This window comes from Gobius niger (genome assembly GCF_951799975.1).
Source record: "Gobius niger genome assembly, chromosome: 23".
NCBI lineage: Eukaryota > Metazoa > Chordata > Actinopteri > Gobiiformes > Gobiidae > Gobius > Gobius niger.
Window position 1 is genome coordinate 662,501 of NC_136874.1, and position 18,117 is coordinate 680,617.

At 44.2% G+C, this 18,117-nt stretch overlaps 1 pseudogene across 1 annotated transcript in view; it reads right to left on the bottom strand.

The window, feature by feature from the left end:
* LOC306982109 (rho guanine nucleotide exchange factor 7-like) overlaps positions 1-16,685 on the bottom strand; it is a 36,268-nt pseudogene extending 19,583 nt beyond the window's left edge. Inside the window, exons 1-5 of the transcript XR_013794314.1 lie at positions 16,519-16,685; positions 13,275-13,358; positions 3,764-3,842; positions 2,324-2,445; positions 1,037-1,238 (exon numbers count right to left, since the gene is read on the bottom strand). The product of XR_013794314.1 is annotated as a rho guanine nucleotide exchange factor 7-like (transcript). The remainder of the gene's footprint in view (positions 1-1,036; positions 1,239-2,323; positions 2,446-3,763; positions 3,843-13,274; positions 13,359-16,518) is intronic.
* Between the last annotated feature and the right edge of the window lie 1,432 nt (positions 16,686-18,117).

Genomic DNA, 18,117 nt, shown 5'->3' on the forward strand with positions numbered 1-18,117 from the left:
ACACATTTTAAAAAAACTTCAATTTGGGGATTATTTTTTTCTTTTCTTTTTTTTTTTTTACAAAACTTATTTTTTTTACATTTCGGAAAATATTTTAAAACTGTTTCAATGTTTTTTCATTTTTTTCTGAAATTTTCCCAATTCATTCATTAATTTATTTCTGCATTATTTTTCTTTTCAATTTTTTTTTCAAAACTTTTAAAAATATTTAATAAAAGTAACATTTTTTTTTCTTTCCTTTTACATTTTTCACCACTCTTCTACAATTTTCCAAACCTTTCCAAACTGTCTCCCACACAGGATACAAACATGTCTGTGTGAATGAAGAGCGTGGGAAAGTCCAGGGACACACAGACATGTTGGAGGACATTTTCCAAACCTTCTCAAAATGTTCCAAATTTAAAAAAAAAAAATGTTCCATAATATCCAACTTTTTCCAAAACAAAAATGTTCAAAACTTTTCCAAACTGTTCCAGTTCTTTTTTTTTTTTTACTTTTCTGAAATGTTCCCTTTTTTCAAACATATTTTTTGAAACTTTTGAGAAGTTATCAAAAACAAACTTTAAAAAAACTAAAATTTGGGGATTTTATTATTATTATTTTTTTTCATCTAAAAAAATCAGATTTGTTTCCTTTCTTTTTTTTCACCTTTTTTTTTTTTTACAAAACTTAATCATTTTTTTTTACATTTCGGAATATATTTTAAAACTGTTCAAAACTTTACCAAATTGTTCCAATGTTTTTTTTTCGTTTTTTTTCTGAAATTTTCCCAATTTATATTTTGCACTTTTTTTTCTTATCAATAAAAAAAGATCTACAATTTTTCGATTTTTTTTTTTCAAAACTTTTAAAAATATTTACTAACAGCTTAAAAAAGTTTTCTTTCCTTTTAAATTTGTACCACTCTTCTACAATCTTCCAGACTGTCTCCCACACAGGACACAAACATGTCCGTCTGTGTGAATGAAGAGCGTGGGAAAGTCCAGCGAGCGCCGCCATCTTGGATTGACTTCCTGAAAAACATGGTGAAACTCACCGGACTTGAGTTCGCGGACGTAGTTGCTCGGGAACCAGCCGGTCTTCCCGTTCAGAGACCCCTCCCACCAGCCGCCCTCCTCCTGCCGGCTCACGCTGATGACATCACCCTTCAGGAACGACAGCTCGTCCTCATTGGTCTGTTCGAACGGGAAGCGCGCCTTGACCAGCACCTGGCCACTCCCCCCGCCCTCCGACATGTCCTGAGAGAAGCAGAGCGGTTAGCCTCACGTAGCATTAGCCTCCTGTAGCATTAGCCTCACGTAGCATTAGCCTCCTGTGGCATTAGCCTCCTGTAGCATTAGCCTCACGTAGCATTAGCCTCACGTAGCATTAGCCTCACGTAGCATTAGCTTCCTGTAGCATTAGCCTCCTGTAGCATTAGCCTCACGAAGCATTAGCCTCACGAAGCATTAGCCTCACGTAGCACTAGCCTCCCGTGGCAGAGCGGTTAGCCTCACGTAGCATTAGCCTCCTGTGGCATTAGCCTCACGAAGCATTAGCCTCACGAAGCATTAGCCTCACGTAGCACTAGCCTCCCGTGGCAGAGCGGTTAGCCTCACGTAGCATTAGCCTCACGTAGCATTAGCCTCACGTAGCATTCCCCTCCTGTAGCATTAGCCTCCTGTGGCATTAGCCTCCTGTAGCATTAGCCTCACGTAGCATTAGCCTCACGTAGCATTAGCCTCCAGTGGCATTCCCCTCCTGTAGCATTAGCCTCCTGTGGCATTAGCCTCCTGTAGCATTAGCCTCACGTAGCATTAGCCTCCGGTGGCATTAGCCTCACGTAGCATTAGCCTCCTGTAGCATTAGCCTCACGTAGGATTAGCCTCCTGTAGCATTAGCCTCCGGTGGCATTAGCCTCACGTAGCATTATCCTCCCATAGCATTAGCTTCCTGTAGCATTAGCTTCCTGTAGCATTAGCCTCCTTTAGCATTAGCCTCCTGTAGCATTCCCCTCCTGTAGCATTAGCCTCCTTTAGCATTAGCCTCCTGTAGCATTCCCCTCCTGTAGCATTAGCTTCCTGTAGCATTAGCCTCACGTAGCATTAGCTTCCCATAGCATTAACCTCCTGTAGCATTATCCTCCTGTAGCATTAGCCTCCCATAGTATTAGCCTCCTGTAGCATTCCCCTCCTGTAGCATTAGCCTCCTGTAGCAGAGGTGCTAGCCTCCTGGTGTTAGCGTGGTTAGCCTCCTGTGGCAGAGGTGTTAGCCCCCTGGTGTTAGCGTGGTTAGCCTCCTGTAGCAGAGGTGCTAGCCTCCTGGTGTTAGCGTGTGGACTCACCAGGCTGCGGTAAAGCGGCTGCAGGAGTTTGGACGACCTCGTCTGAGTGTTGATCGAATCGAAAGACTTGATCCTCAGAGCGGACGATCGAGGGACACACACTTCGTCAGGCGGGTCCGGATCTGAAAACAGTCTCAGCGTTAAACGAAAACAGTCTCAGCGTTACAAACCAAAACATGATGAAGAGACATGAAAATAAGGACATCTGTACTTGATCTGAGAGGAAGGAAAGAATCAAGGAAGAAAAGAAGGACTGAACAGCATTTGAAACAAGGCTGTGGAAACCCAGGGTGCAGGCAATATCAACCCCTTAACTCCCACCTGAACCGAGCACATGTTCTCCAGCTTTACCCCAATCCAAAAGCTTCTGGAAAAAAAGATGTGAAAATAGCAACAAAACTGAGACGAAAACAAGGATGAAAATGTGACAAAAGTTTAGAAAAAATGACACAAATGGACAAAAAATTGACGAAAAAGTGATAAGAATTTGACAAAAAAAAATGGGAATAATTTGACAAAAATGAGACGACTGCCCGACAAAAAAAGTGATGAAAAAAAAATCTGACGTGAGGAAAAAGATCAGTTTAGTTTTGTAGGTCTTTCAAATGAGGCGTTACACTGGCCTGCAGGATTTGGGTAAAGCTGAACTGGAGAAAATGCTCTCGGTTCAGGCGGGAGTTAAGAGGTTAATAAATAGGATTTATGCACAGATTATTTTGGGGGTACATTTTGTCCCTCAGCGCCCCCTCACTAAAACATCTTCCCACGGCTCTGATTTGAAAGGCCTTTTTTCACAATCAATTGCTGCAATGAATTTCTGCCTGAAAAAATATTAATCGTAGTAGTTTTTAGTTACTTTACAAAATCCATCGAGTAAAGTGTGGAGTCTAACGTCATGTACAACATTCTCATTAAACCATCTCACATCTTTACCGGATCCTCCAGAGAGGTTCCCAGATCCTTTATCCAAACGTTCCAAAGATGAACTGATCTCCATGAGTCAAACGTCTCAGATCGAGCCTAATATTTCAAACTTGAGCTGGATTATTTCCCTTGTTTTGACGTGTTTACATATATTTATTTCAGAATCGTTTCCAGTGGGTTTGTGATTATTGCACTTTTCCCATTGGCAGTTTTATTATTTCAAGCTACATTTACCTCAGAACCAGTGAGAAGCATCAAAGTAAACCAGGTCTAAATGAGTGAACAGTTAAATATGAGGATTTGTGTTTCTTTCTGCTGGTCGTGTTTTCTCCTCCTTGAACCAGGACCAAACCAGATCTTCGTGTTCCCGAGCGGCTCGTGTTTGGCAGCAGCGCCGGCCTCGTGTCCAGGACAGTCTGTTCTGAGGCGGCGCTCCAGAGAGTGGGCGCTTTCATGTGGTACGTGTGGTCAGTGTGGTCAGTGTGGTCAGTGTGGTCAGTGTGGTCAGTGTGGTACCTTCTGTGGCCTTGTTCAGCGCCACCAAACAGCTGAGGACTCTGGGGAAGTTCTGCAGGAGGTCACTGGGCTCGAACGGCTGCAACAAAACAAAGACTGTCAGAAAACAGACCAGGCTCAGATCTATCCAGGAAGTGACGCCAACTTCGCTCATTCCTTCACAAAGATGTTCGGTATCCACGTGTAGCAGGAAAGGCTGTGACCGAGATGACGCTGTGAGCCAAATATGGGCGTTTCCTTTGTGGGAGGAGCAGCAGAAATAAACAATACATGTGAGACAAAGGACTAAACTTTAACATCTGACCTTCAGGGAGAGGAAAGAGGCGGAGCTGTGGGCGTGGTCAGGGTCAGGGTTAGAGGAGCTGTGGGCGTGGTCAGGGTTAGAGGAGCTGTGGGCGTGGTCAGGGTTAGAGGAGCTGTGGGCGTGGTCAGGGTTAGAGGAGCTGGTTCTGTGGGTTAAATATGTAAAGTGCATTATTGTAGCTGTGAGTTTGTTTAATAGTTGATTATATCAGTCTGGAGCGCAGTCGGGGCAGACCCTGGGGCAGACCCTGGGGCAGACCCTGGGGCAGACCCTGGGCAGACACTGGGACAGACCCTGGGACAGACCCTGGGGCAGACACTGGGGCAGACCCTGGGGCAGACCCTGGGGCAGACCCTGGGACAGACCCTGGGCAGACACTGGGACAGACCCTGGGGCAGACCCTGGGGCAGACACTGGGGCAGACCCTGGGGCAGACACTGGGGCAGACCCTGGGGCAGACCCTGGGGCAGACCCTGGGGCAGACCCTGGGGCAGACCCTGGGGCAGACCCTGGGGCAGACCCTGGGGCAGACCCTGGGGCAGACTGATTTAAGAGGGATTAGGCCCCGTCTGAGCCCGTCTCTAATCTCTGTGTCTGCAGCTGCTGAGACAGAAGCACGAGACTCATCCTGGTATCACAGTATCAGCTTCACATCATGACTAATAAAACCTGGAGGAACCTTCAGCTGAGGACCACCCACAGGAACAGGAGGTTTCAGTAATGAGCAGAGCCAGGTTTAAATGTAAATGGTCTCAACTTATAAAGCGCTTTTGCACCTACATTAGGCTCTCAAAGCGCTTTAGAGGAAGGATCCACTCACCCATTCATGCTCTCATTCACTCACCAGTGAGCGCAGACACTGGTTTAAACGTGGGAATTTAGATCTGTGGAGTTTTACAATAAACTAGTTCTAAGTGAAAGAATGTGTCAAATGTCTGATTCCTCCCTGTTTTTCACACTCGGGCTGAAAGATCGTCATCGATATAAGATAAAAACAATAAATAAAACGGCCTCTTTTGTATCATTTTATTTTTCTGAAAAATGCTTCGTTTTCACCCAGAGTCACATCGGATCGAGATCTGAAACGTCCACATCGTTCAGCCCGAGTTCAAACCTGGATAAATCAGGCCGGACTAAGTACAAGTACTAGATACTAGTACTAGATACTAGAGCAGGAACCGAATTATGATATATCTTTAGGGACTAAGTTTTGCTGTTGGTTCAGGGACAGGATTCAAGGACTTGGTTATTTCAGCTCAAAGAAATTATATTTTCACATTTTTTTCCCTCATATTTTCCATCAATTTCTTCCACATTTTTCCCCCATTTCTTGCAGATGAACCTGATGTTGTAAATATGCAGATCTTCCACACATCATCGTCCTGGTTTATAAATGACAGATATTTGAGTACAGGCGTCAGTATCACTGAAGCATCGCTGAAGCATCGCTGAAGTATCACTGAAGTATCGCTGAAGTATCACTGAAGTATCACTGAAGTATCGCTGAAGTATCGCTGAAGTATCACTGAAGTATCGCTGAAGCATCGCTGAAGCATCACTGAAGTATCGCTGAAGTATGGCTGAAGTATCGCTGAAGTATCGCTGAAGTATCGCTGAAGTATCGCTGAAGCATCGCTGAAGCATCACTGAAGTATCGCTGAAGTATCGCTGAAGTATCGCTGAAGTATCGCTGAAGAATCGCTGAAGTATCGCTGAAGTATCGCTGAAGTATCGCCGAAGTATCGCCGAAGTATCGCCGAAGTATCGCCGAAGTATCGCCGAAGTATCGCCGAAGTATCGACCGAAGTATCGCCGAAGTATCGCCGAAGTATCGCCGAAGTATCGCCGAAGTATGGCTGAAGTATGGCTGAAGTATCGCTGAAGTATCGCTGAAGTATCGCTGAAGTATCGCTGAAGTATCGCTGAAGTATCGCTGAAGTATCGCCGAAGTATCGCCGAAGCATCGCCGAAGTATCGCCGAAGTATGGCTGAAGTATCGCTGAAGTATCGCTGAAGTATCGCTGAAGCATCGCTGAAGCATCGCTGAAGTATCGCTGAAGTATCGCTGAAGTATCGCTGAAGTATCGCTGAAGTATCGCTGAAGTATCGCCGAAGTATCGCCGAAGTATCGCCGAAGTATCGCCGAAGTATCGCCGAAGTATCGCCGAAGTATCGCCGAAGTATCGCCGAAGTATCGCCGAAGTATCGCCGAAGTATCGCCGAAGTATCGCCGAAGTATCGCCGAAGTATCGCTGAAGTATCGCTGAAGTATCTCTGAAGTATCGCTGAAGTATCGCTGAAGTATCGCTGAAGTATCGCTGAAGTATCGCTGAAGTATCGCTGAAGTATCGCTGAAGTATCGCTGAAGTATCGCTGAAGTATCGCTGAAGTATCGCTGAAGTATCGCTGAAGTATCGCTGAAGTATCTCTGAAGTATCTCTGAAGTATCGCTGAAGTATCGCTGAAGTATCGCTGAAGTATCGCTGAAGTATCGCTGAAGTATCGCTGAAGTATCGCTGAAGTATCGCTGAAGTATCGCTGAAGTATCTCTGAAGTATCGCTGAAGTATCGCTGAAGTATCGCTGAAGTATCGCTGAAGTATCGCTGAAGTATCGCTGAAGTATCTCTGAAGTATCACTGAAGTATCACTGAAGTATCACTGAAGTATCGCTGAAGTATCGCTGAAGTATCGCTGAAGTATCGCTGAAGTATCGCCGAAGTATCGCCGAAGTATCGCCGAAGTATCGCCGAAGTATCGCCGAAGTATCTCTGAAGTATCACTGAAGTATCGCCGAAGTATCGCCGAAGCATCGCTGAAGTATCGCTGAAGCATCGCTGAAGCATCGCTGAAGTATCGCTGAAGTATCACTGAAGTATCACTGAAGTATCACTGAAGTATCACTGAAGTATCACTGAAGTATCGCTGAAGCATCGCTGAAGTATCACTGAAGTATCACTGAAGTATCACTGAAGTATCGCTGAAGTATCGCTGAAGTATCGCTGAAGTATCGCTGAAGTATCGCTGAAGTATCGCCGAAGTATCGCCGAAGTATCGCCGAAGTATCGCCGAAGTATCGCCGAAGTATCTCTGAAGTATCACTGAAGTATCGCCGAAGTATCGCCGAAGCATCGCTGAAGTATCGCTGAAGCATCGCTGAAGCATCGCTGAAGTATCGCTGAAGTATCGCTGAAGTATCACTGAAGTATCGCCGAAGTATCGCCGAAGTATCGCCGAAGTATCGCCGAAGTATCGCTGAAGTATCTCTGAAGTATCACTGAAGTATCGCCGAAGTATCGCTGAAGCATCACTGAAGTATCGCTGAAGCATCGCTGAAGCATCGCTGAAGTATCGCTGAAGTATCGCTGAAGTATCACTGAAGTATCGCCGAAGTATCGCCGAAGTATCACCGAAGTATCACTGAAGCATCGCTGAAGTATCGCTGAAGCATCGCTGAAGTATCGCTGAAGTATCGCTGAAGTATCGCTGAAGTATCGCTGAAGTATCGCTGAAGTATCACTGAAGTATCGCTGAAGTATCGCTGAAGTATCGCTGAAGTATCGCTGAAGTATCGCTGAAGTATCGCTGAAGTATCGCTGAAGTATCGCTGAAGTATCACTGAAGTATCTCTGAAGTATCTCTGAAGTATCCCTGAAGTATCGCTGAAGTATCACTGAAGTATCGCTGAAGTATCGCTGAAGTATCGCTGAAGTATCGCTGAAGTATCACTGAAGTATCTCTGAAGTATCGCTGAAGTATCGCTGAAGTATCGCTGAAGTATCGCTGAAGTATCGCTGAAGTATCGCTGAAGTATCACTGAAGTATCGCTGAAGTATCGCTGAAGTATCGCTGAAGCATCGCTGAAGTACTCTGAAGTACTTTGTATTTAGTGTATGTTTGCTCCAGGATGAGCTGAAGGATTTCATGGCTTCTGTTCTGCTTCTCTTACTTCTACATATTTAAAGATCTCTCAGCTTCTCTGTTGTATTTTTAGATGTTTCTTCACCCACGCAGCCGCAGCTCCTCCGTCCTCCTCTCTGTGTGGAGATGTTAAAGAGCTGCTTCTCCAGCTCAGCTTTACCCAAACCGTAAAGCTCCTGGAGTTTTCAGGCCTCGTGTGCTGACGATTAAATCAGGAGAGGCTGATCTGAAATGCAGAACGATGCTCTGCGGCAGACGGAGCGAGAGCTGAAGCGCTGAAGGTCGGAGCCAGAGCTGGAGGGAAGCCAAGGAGGAGAAACAAGCAGGAGCTCAGGAGGCGGAGCTAAACACTCACTCAGAACACACAGGAGATCAGGAGGCGGGGCTAAACACCACAACCAGAACACACAGGAGCTCAGGAGGCGGGGCTAAACACTCACCCAGAACACACAGGAGCTCAGGAGGCGGGGCTAAACACCACTCACCCAGAACACACAGGAGATCAGGAGGCGGGGCTAAACACCACTCACTCAGAACACACAGGAGCTCAGGAGGCGGAGCTAAACACCACCCAACCAGAACACACAGGAGCTCAGGAGGCGGGGCTAAACATCACTCACTCAGAACACACAGGAGCTCAGGAGGCGGGGCTAAACATCACTCACTCAGAACACACAGGAGAGGAACGTCCCCCCCTGATCATGTGACCTCAGAGCAGACGCGGGACTTTAGGACAGTTTTTGTTTCATGTGGAAAGATCCAACGGTTACAGAGATTTTAAACATCGACCATTTAGGAACGTTTTGGAAAGAAAGGCAGAAAAACTGGGGGGAAAATGTGAAAATAAAGTGGGGAAAATGTGAAGAGTTTCAGGACAACGAGGGAAAAATGTAGAAGAAAAATAATGTAGAAAAAACTGTGGGAAAATGAGGAAAATGTTGGGAATAATGGGGGAAAGAATGTGGAGGAAAATAAGGACAAAATTAAGAAATTTTGGAGGGAAAAAAAAAGAGAAATGAATATAGAAAAAACTAATCTAAAATATGAAAAAAATGTGGATGAAAAGTGGAAAAATTAGAAAAACTTGAGGAAAAGAATGTGGGAAAAATGAGGGAAATCAGGGGAATAACAGGGAAAAATGTGGAGGAAAATATCAGAAGAATTAAGAAAAAATTGGGGAAAAATCTGAAAAAAAATGAGGGGAAAAAGTGGAAAAAATATTTAAATTCAAGAAAAAAATGTGGGGGGAAATTCTGACAAAATTTGCAAAAAATTTTTTATAATAGTTGGAAATAAATGAAGAAAAAATATGAAAAAATGTGTAAATAATGAGGGGAAATTACAGAATAAAATGACTTGGTGACAGTTTTTGTTTCATGTGGATACGTCCAGCCTCAGTCGAGCCTCGTTACCATAGTTACCAGAACAGGATTCTGAGCTTTTCATGGTGGTCACGAACGAGATCTATCTCTAAAGTAACGAGGCGCAAACGTCCTACCTGCTCTCACGAGGAGGACGCTGTGAAACCCCAGGCCTCCTGAACGCCTCGCTCCTCCTCGCTCCTCCTGAACGCCTCGCTCCTCCTCGCTCTGAGGTTCAGTCCTCGCTCGCGTCTCCTCATCGGGCTGATTGGAAAAGCCTTTTTACAGCGAGCATTACCTCATCCCCCTGAAGCTCCGCCCACACGGCCACCATCACGGCGCTTTGGTCCACGTCCAAACGCTGCATTTGGAAATGAGAGTCTGGAAGATCTGGGTTCGATCCAGGTCAGTTTGTGAACACGTGAGAAGAGCTGGAACAAAACCATCTCACAGGGGGGGCTTTAACCGCGGGGGGGGGGGCTTTAACCGCCGCCGTCTCCCACAGGAAACGACCACGGCCTTTCCTGCTACACGTGGATACCAAACATGTCAGTGTGTGTGGATGAAGAAGACCAGGGAAAGACCAGGGAGACACAGACATGGACGACATTTTACAACATGTACAAAAAATGTTCCATAAAATCCAACATTTACAAAAACAAAAATGTTCAAAACTTTTCCAAACGGATTAATTTTTTTTTTAAATATCTGAAATGTTTAAAAAAAATTGCCAACTTTTTTTTTTTACTTTTCAAAACTTTTTCACTGCTTTTCTTTGTTTTGTTTTGTTTTTTTTCATTTTTCACTTTTTTTTTCCAAAACTTTTTACAGATTTTGAACATTTTGGAAAATATTTGAAAACTGTTCAAAACTTTTCCAAACTGTTCCAATGTTTTTTTTAAACTTTTACAATTTTTCTTTTCTTTTTTTTCTTTTTTTATGTTCCAAAAATTGTGAAACTTTTTAAAACGTATCAATTAAAAATATGTATAATTTTTCGACTTTTTTTCTGTTCTTTTCAAAAAATTTTGTTCAATGTCAGCCGCCATATTGGATTTCCGTCCTGAAAAACGCCGGCGTCTGACTCGTGTTTATAAATAACTTGTGCAGTATTAATGGCGGATGAATCCAGCGTTCGGGCCGGTTGGGTTAAAGCCGCTGTGATGTGAAATAATGCGTCGAGCTCAGACTTTATTGATTTACTGTGTGGAAAAAGTGTGGCGTCGTTATGGACTTTACACAACAGAGGACGGTCTGTCTGCGGGCAGGAAATCATTCACCCAATCAATGAGGGAGGGGGGAGGGGGAGGGAGGGAGGGAGGAGAGGGAGGGAGGGGGGAGGGAGGGGAGGGGGGGAGGGAGGGGGGAGGAGAATATGACTGTGGTTTGGCCTCGTTTATGGAGCATGAATGTTTAACGAAGCGACTGAAGTGAAACATAAACCAAACCAGTTAAGTCTGTCAGTCTTGTTTATGTTTCTTATATATATTATATATATTATATTATATATTATATATATTATATATTTGTGTTGAGACTGAAGACCAGAGTAAACGGCCTCTGATCTTCTCCAGGGCTGTGCTGAACAGACGAGCGAGACGGAGGAAAGAGAAAATCTAATAATCAAAGTAAAACCAGCTTCAGACGCAGCAGAAGCTAATCTACAGATCAGAACAAACCTCCTGAAACAAGTTACAACCGGCATCCAAGAAATAAACCGATATATCAGGCCGATAATTGGGGATTTGACAGTATCGGATAAAAGCCGATATCCAGGAGCGACAGTGATGGAGACGTCCTGTTTCTGCTTCAGTCGCTCGGGCTCAGGAGAAACATCACCATGAAAACTGGTTAGATACAAGTCTGTTAAAGAGGGGGTGTTCTGCTCTAAAGAGGGGGTGTTCTGCTCTAAAGAGGGGGTGTTCTGCTCTAAAGAGGGGGTGTTCTGCTTTAAAGAGGAGGTGTTCTGCTTTAAAGAGGGCGTGTTCTGCTTTAAAGAGGGCGTGTTCTGCTTTAAAGAGGGGGTGTTCTGCTTTAAAGAGGGGGTGTTCTGCTTTAAAGAGGGCGTGTTCTGCTTTAAAGAGGGCGTGTTCTGCTTTAAAGAGGGCGTGTTCTGCTTTAAAGAGGGGGTGTTCTGCTTTAAAGAGGGCGTGTTCTGCTTTATAGAGGGGGTGTTCTGCTTTAAAGAGGGCGTGTTCTGCTTTAAAGAGGGCGTGTTCTGCTTTAAAGAGGGGGTGTTCTGCTTTAAAGAGGGGGTGTTCTGCTTTATAGAGGGGGTGTTCTGCTTTAAAGAGGGCGTGTTCTGCTTTAAAGAGGGCGTGTTCTGCTTTAAAGAGGGGGTGTTCTGCTTTAAAGAGGGCGTGTTCTGCTTTAAAGAGGGGGTGTTCTGCTTTAAAGAGGGGGTGTTCTGCTTTAAAGAGGGCGTGTTCTGCTTTAAAGAGGGGGTGTTCTGCTTTAAAGAGGGGGTGTTCTGCTTTAAAGAGGGGGTGTTCTGCTTTAAAGAGGGGGTGTTCTGCTTTAAAGAGGGGGTGTTCTGCTTTAAAGAGGGGGTGTTCTGCTTTAAAGAGGGGGTGTTCTGCTTTTTTCAGTCCCATAGCACCAGTCTATATCACACTACAATGATGACAAACCTTCTGTTGGTCTGTAAATGCAGTAAATTAGAATAACTGCCTTGTATAAAATGTCTCTCTCAAAATGGCTGTAGTGAATGTCTTGAAATAGGCCTCTGTCTCTTTAAGAACCTCTGAGCCTTTAGACACGCCCCCTCCACACGCTGTCTGTGGCATCAGTGGGGAGGGGGTTCTGCTGAGGAGCAGTGGTTGGTTACTCGGCTGGTGACCAAAGCTCGGAGGCGTCTCCAGGAGGTGGGGGCGTTCCTAGGAGGACTCAGGCAAACCTATCCCTAAAATGGCCGCCATCAGAGTTTTTACAGATTACTCAGAAATACGTGAATGTGCCAAGGCAACACTTCAGCCATGTTTTTAATGATACCCCCCCTTTAAACACCAGTTTCACTGAACCTCAGTGAATATGAAGCACAGAAGCTCGAGCTGCGGCTAGCAACAGCATGCTAAAGCTAGCAACAGCATGCTAAAGCTAGCAACAGCATGCTAAAGCTAGCAACAGCATGCTAAAGCTAACGCAAACTAATGGAAGCCGGGACAGAAACTATGATTGAATCACCTAAAGTATCAAATAAAATCAGCCAAGTGTTTGTTTTTACAGGATTATAGATCCGACATTTGGAGAAATCATCCAGAAATACTGGTACTACTACTACTACTGGTAATACTGTAAATACTACTACTGGTAATACTGTAAATACTACTACTGGTAATACTGTAAATACTACTACTGGAAATACTGTAAATACTGGTCGAAAATATCGGCCGAAGAAAAAAAAACATATCGGTCGATCTCTGACATGGGAATGACTTGGTGGTTTCAATTAAAAATTAAAATTAAAATAAAAAAAGTCCCCCATTTTTGCCCTATTTCTTAATTCCCAATGATTTCCCAACTTTTCCCAAATTGTTTTACAAAATTTTGCCCTAATTTTTGTTTAAATACATATTTTACCACATTTATTTATCCCCGATTTATTCTTATTTTCCCAATTTCTTTTCCAAAGTCTTTTTCCCACATTTCTTCACATGTTGTTGGTTCTGAACAGGTATTTTAGTAAACAGAGCGTGAGTGTCATTACAAATCAGAAAAATAATCAGAAACATCGATGTGTTTCATGTGGTATTTGCCCTTTGACCATAACACTCAGACCCGCCCCTGTCCAGCAATAACAGGACGCGATGTGTTCAAGAAAACTCGCAGAAAACAGAAGTATAAAATGTCCAGAAGGTTTTATCCTTTTCTACAGGAGCTTTTCTCTGAACAACACGCGAGGTCAATGTTAGGAACCAGCGGACTCACCTCCACACCGAAGCCCCCGCAGCCCCTCACGAACTCGGCCACGTTCCTCTGTCCCTCCGCCTCCGTGCGCGGCTCCGAGAAAAACTGCGGACAGAGGTCAGAGGTCAGAGGTCAGACTCAGAGGTCAGACTCAGAGTGAGGAAGAGGAGGAGGAGGAGGATAAACAATAAACAAGTGTTAAAAACCCCGGGTTATTGTGGATACACCTGCCACTTATCGTCAAGCTAACGGGAGCTAATGCTAACGCTTCCGGTCCGCACTTTCACAATAAGAGCGCGCTCCAGGTCGTGTCCTCAAAACAAAGATTTGTATTTATTCTGGGCGAAATTCATAGTTTTTCAGGTTCAAGCAGCATTTCCAAAGATTCACAAACATTTAGCAAAGGATAAAGTAAATATCATCACTTTAAAAATAAAAAAAACGTGTTATATGAACAGAAAAGTGCAGTTAAATGTGTTTTACGCCATATATTTAACATTTTCTCTGAATTTATGGCATAAGTGAAGCTTTTTCAGACATTTTTAGAGACATTTTGATCTAACACCAGCTGGGAGGAAAATTCAAGACATTTGTTTGCACTATTAATTGACTTTCCTGTAAATCACTGGAGTTATTGTTGGTATAAAGCGTTTGGACTGTGCACGGTTATTGTTTATGGATTGTAGAAACTGTGAGGAGACGTCGATGTGGAGGACAAAGGCTGGAGGCAAAGTTACACAAAGGAATCCCCACAGAACGTTTCTTTAATGTGCAGCTCAGATATGAATAAAAAAGCCGTCACTGAGGGAAGAACTTATGTAAAAGAGACTTTTTATGTAACGTGTGTGTGATCCTGGTCTCGCTCTGATGGAAAGCAGTCCTGAAGCAAGAAAGGACATTACACTGACCTCCTCTCTCCTTATACTGACCCTCCTCTCTCCTTATACTGACCCCCTCCTCTCTCCTTATACTGACCTCCTCCTCTCTCCTTATACTGACCCTCCTCTCTCCTTATACTGACCCCCTCCTCTCTCCTTATACTGACCTCCTCTCTCCTTATACTGACCTCCTCTCTCCTTATACTGACCCTCCTCTCTCCTTATACTGACCCTCCTCTCTCCTTATACTGACCCCCTCCTCTCTCCTTATACTGACCCCCGCCTCTCTCCTTATACTGACCCTCCTCTCTCCTTATACTGACCTCCTCTCTCCTTATACTGACCTCCTCTCTCCTTATACTGACCCTCCTCTCTCCTTATACTGACCCTCCTCTCTCCTTATACTGACCCTCCTCTCTCCTTATACTGACCCCCTCCTCTCTCCTTATACTGACCCCCGCCTCTCTCCTTATACTGACCTCCTCTCTCCTTATACTGACCTCCTCTCTCCTTATACTGACCTCCTCTCTCCTTATACTGACCTCCTCTCTCCTTATACTGACCCCCGCCTCTCTCCTTATACTGACCCTCCTCTCTCCTTATACTGACCCTCCTCTCTCCTTATACTGACCCTCCTCTCTCCTTATACTGACCCTCCTCTCTCCTTATACTGACCCCCTCCTCTCTCCTTATACTGACCCCCGCCTCTCTCCTTATACTGACCTCCTCTCTCCTTATACTGACCTCCTCTCTCCTTATACTGACCTCCTCTCTCCTTATACTGACCTCCTCTCTCCTTATACTGACCCCCGCCTCTCTCCTTATACTGACCTCCTCTCTCCTTATACTGACCTCCTCTCTCCTTATACTGACCCCCTCCTCTCTCCTTACACTGACCTCCTCTCTCCTTATACTGACCTCCTCTCTCCTTACACTGACCTCCTCTCTCCTTACACTGACCTCCTCTCTCCTTCTACTGACCCCCTCCTCTCTCCTCTCTGAGTCTGACCACAAAACATCCTCATTCAACCCAGTCTAGTCGACACTGTTTAAAGCTTCACTACAGCATCATAATACAAGAACTAAAACGGTGTCAGACACTTTACTTTTCAGCCAAAATGCATTAGCTTTAGATAATGCTGAACGTGTCATTTAATAAAGAGACAATAGACACAAAACTATCAGTCTGTCAGATCTCGTCATCACGAGCTTTTACTTTGAAAAGTAGAAAATGTTAAATATTATCCAGAAATGAGACAGAAGGAAATGCAAATGTTTATTCAAATCATTAACACAGTTATGACAAAGGCAAACTTTAGAAACAGCAGCTACAAAACAGGACAAAAATACGACAAAAATATTACAAAAATACGACAAAAACATGACAAAAATAAGACAAAAATACGACAAAAATACGACAAAAATACGACAAAAATACGTCAAAAATACGACAAAAATACGGCAAAAATACGTCAAAAATACGACAAAAATACGGCAAAAATACGACAAAAATACGACAAAAATACGACAAAAATACGTCAAAAATACGACAAAAATACGACAAAAATGTGAAAAAAATACGAAAAAAATACGAAAAAATACGACAAAAATACGTCAAAAATACGTCAAAAATACGTCAAAAATACGTCAAAAATACATCAAAAATACGACAAAAATACGGCAAAAATACGACACAAATACGACAAAAATACGACAAAAATACGACAAAAATACGACAAAAATACGGCAAAAATACGACAAAAATACGACACAAATACGACAAAAATACGACAAAAATACGACAAAAATACGACAAAAATACGACAAAAATACGTCAAAAATACGTCAAAAATACGTCAAAAATACGACAAAAATTCGACAAAAATACGGCAAAAATACGACAAAAATACGACAAAAATACGACAAAAATACGACAAAAATACGACAAAAATACGACAAAAATACGACAAAAATATTACAAAAATACGACAAAAATGCGACAAAAATGCAACAAAAATATTACAAAAATATTACAAAAATACTACAAAAATACGACAAAAATGTGACAAAAATACGACAAAAATACGACAAAAATACGACAAATTGCAACAAACTCGTCGACAATGCAAGGAAATACCTGAGATGAGTTTTGCAGGTCTTAGCTTTCAAATGAGGCTTTACTCTGGCCTGGAGGGTGTAAGCTCTCCAGTCAAGAAGCTTTTAGATTTGGGTAAAGCTGGACTGTGCTCGGTTAAAGCGGGGGTTAAGAGGTTAAACGGGTCATTTATAATAACATGACTAAATTAAAGCCAGATTTGAGTGCCATCTCTGAGCGCCACGGACCGCACTCGGGCCTGTCCCTTTAACCCGGACCGGAGGAGACTCACCTTGTCCACGCTCCCGGGGCGCAGCCGCTCCAGCAGCCGGCACAGCACCGCTCCATCCCGGACGGACGCCTGGAGGAACGCCTCGGGGTCGGACACTCGCTTCTTGGGCGAGTCCAGGACGCCCAGGGAAATGAGCCAGGTCACGGTCTGCTCCGCGGAGTTCATCTCCCCCCAAACACATCCGACAACACGGGGACGCGTTACTGCGCAGCGACCGAAGCACGAGCCCGTTCAGAGTCACGGTCCCAAAACATGAGCGCGAGCCGCCACACCGGGCTGGACCCTCGCGCGTAACGATGGAGACGTGCACGTGAAGGAGACGCAGGAAAAGCGAGCAGAACGTGATGGAAACGGAGGAAAACGTCAGAGATCGGCTGGAAGGAGAAGTTGAAGCGTCTGCGGGAGAGGAGAGAGTGACGCGGCCCCGTGTGCGCGCCGTGCGTAAAGGATGTTGACAGCAGCGGAACAACTGTTTTACAGCTGCGCCGAGGGCAAAGCAGCGGAGTGTAGGGGGGGCTTCCTGTCAGGGGTTTCAAAGTAAGAGTCTGAAGGATGGTGGAGGGACGGCGGCGCTTTCGGAGACTGTAGTGTCAGAGTGTTTTTGACCAACTGCGATTACCACACCAAATATTTAGAGTCATGTGTTCCACTGTCAGGGCCGGAGTTAAGTCAAATGGGCCCCAGGGCTAAACAAATTCCAGGGCCCCCATATAACGTCTCTCTCTACACAAGGATAAATACATGTTTTTTTTTTTGAAGATGCAGAAGTGACTTAAACATAATGAGCCCAACCGGAGCTCCGTGGCCCTGGAGGAAGAACCTCTGCTACTGCCAGAAGACTGGGCGAGTCAAGTCTGTCTTGACTCGCTCAAGACAGAGCGAATCTAAACAAGACTTAAACATGCACATAACTGAAAGTATTTTATCTGCACTCTCGCGTCTTACTGTAATTGATTAATTCTATGTTGATGTTTTTATTGATTGTATTTGTTTTCTTATATTTATGCAGCTGTGAAGCACTTTGAATTGCCTTGTGTATGAATTGTGCTCTACAAATAAACTTGCCTTGCACATTTAAAAGGGGGGTCTGGGGTTCCTCCCACAGAGATTCTTTTTTATTTCAACAGACCAATAGACACATATTATGTCCCAGTGACAACTCAATGAAAGACCGTGTTTACAACTGGTTTAGTCTTGTTTAGTCTTGTTTAGTCCTGGTTAATTCCTGGTTTAGTCCTGGTTTAGTCCTGGTTTAGTCCTGGTTTAGTCCTGGTTTAGTCCTGGTTTAGTCCTGGTTTAGTCCTGGTTTAGTCCTGGTTTAGTCCTGGTTTAGTCCTGGTTTAGTCCTGGTTTAGTCCTGCTTTAGTCCTGGTTTAGTCCTGGTTTAGTCCTGGTTTAGTCCTGGTTTAGCCCTGGTTTAGTCCTGGTTTAGTCCTGGTTTAGTCCTGGTTTAGTCCTGCTTTAGTCCTGGTTTAGTCCTGGTTTAGTCCTGGTTTAGTCCTGGTTTAGCCCTGGTTTAGTCCAGGTTTAGCCCTGGTTTAGTCCAGGTTTAGTCCTGGTTTAGCTCCTGGTTTAGTCCTGGTTTAGCTCCTGGTTTAG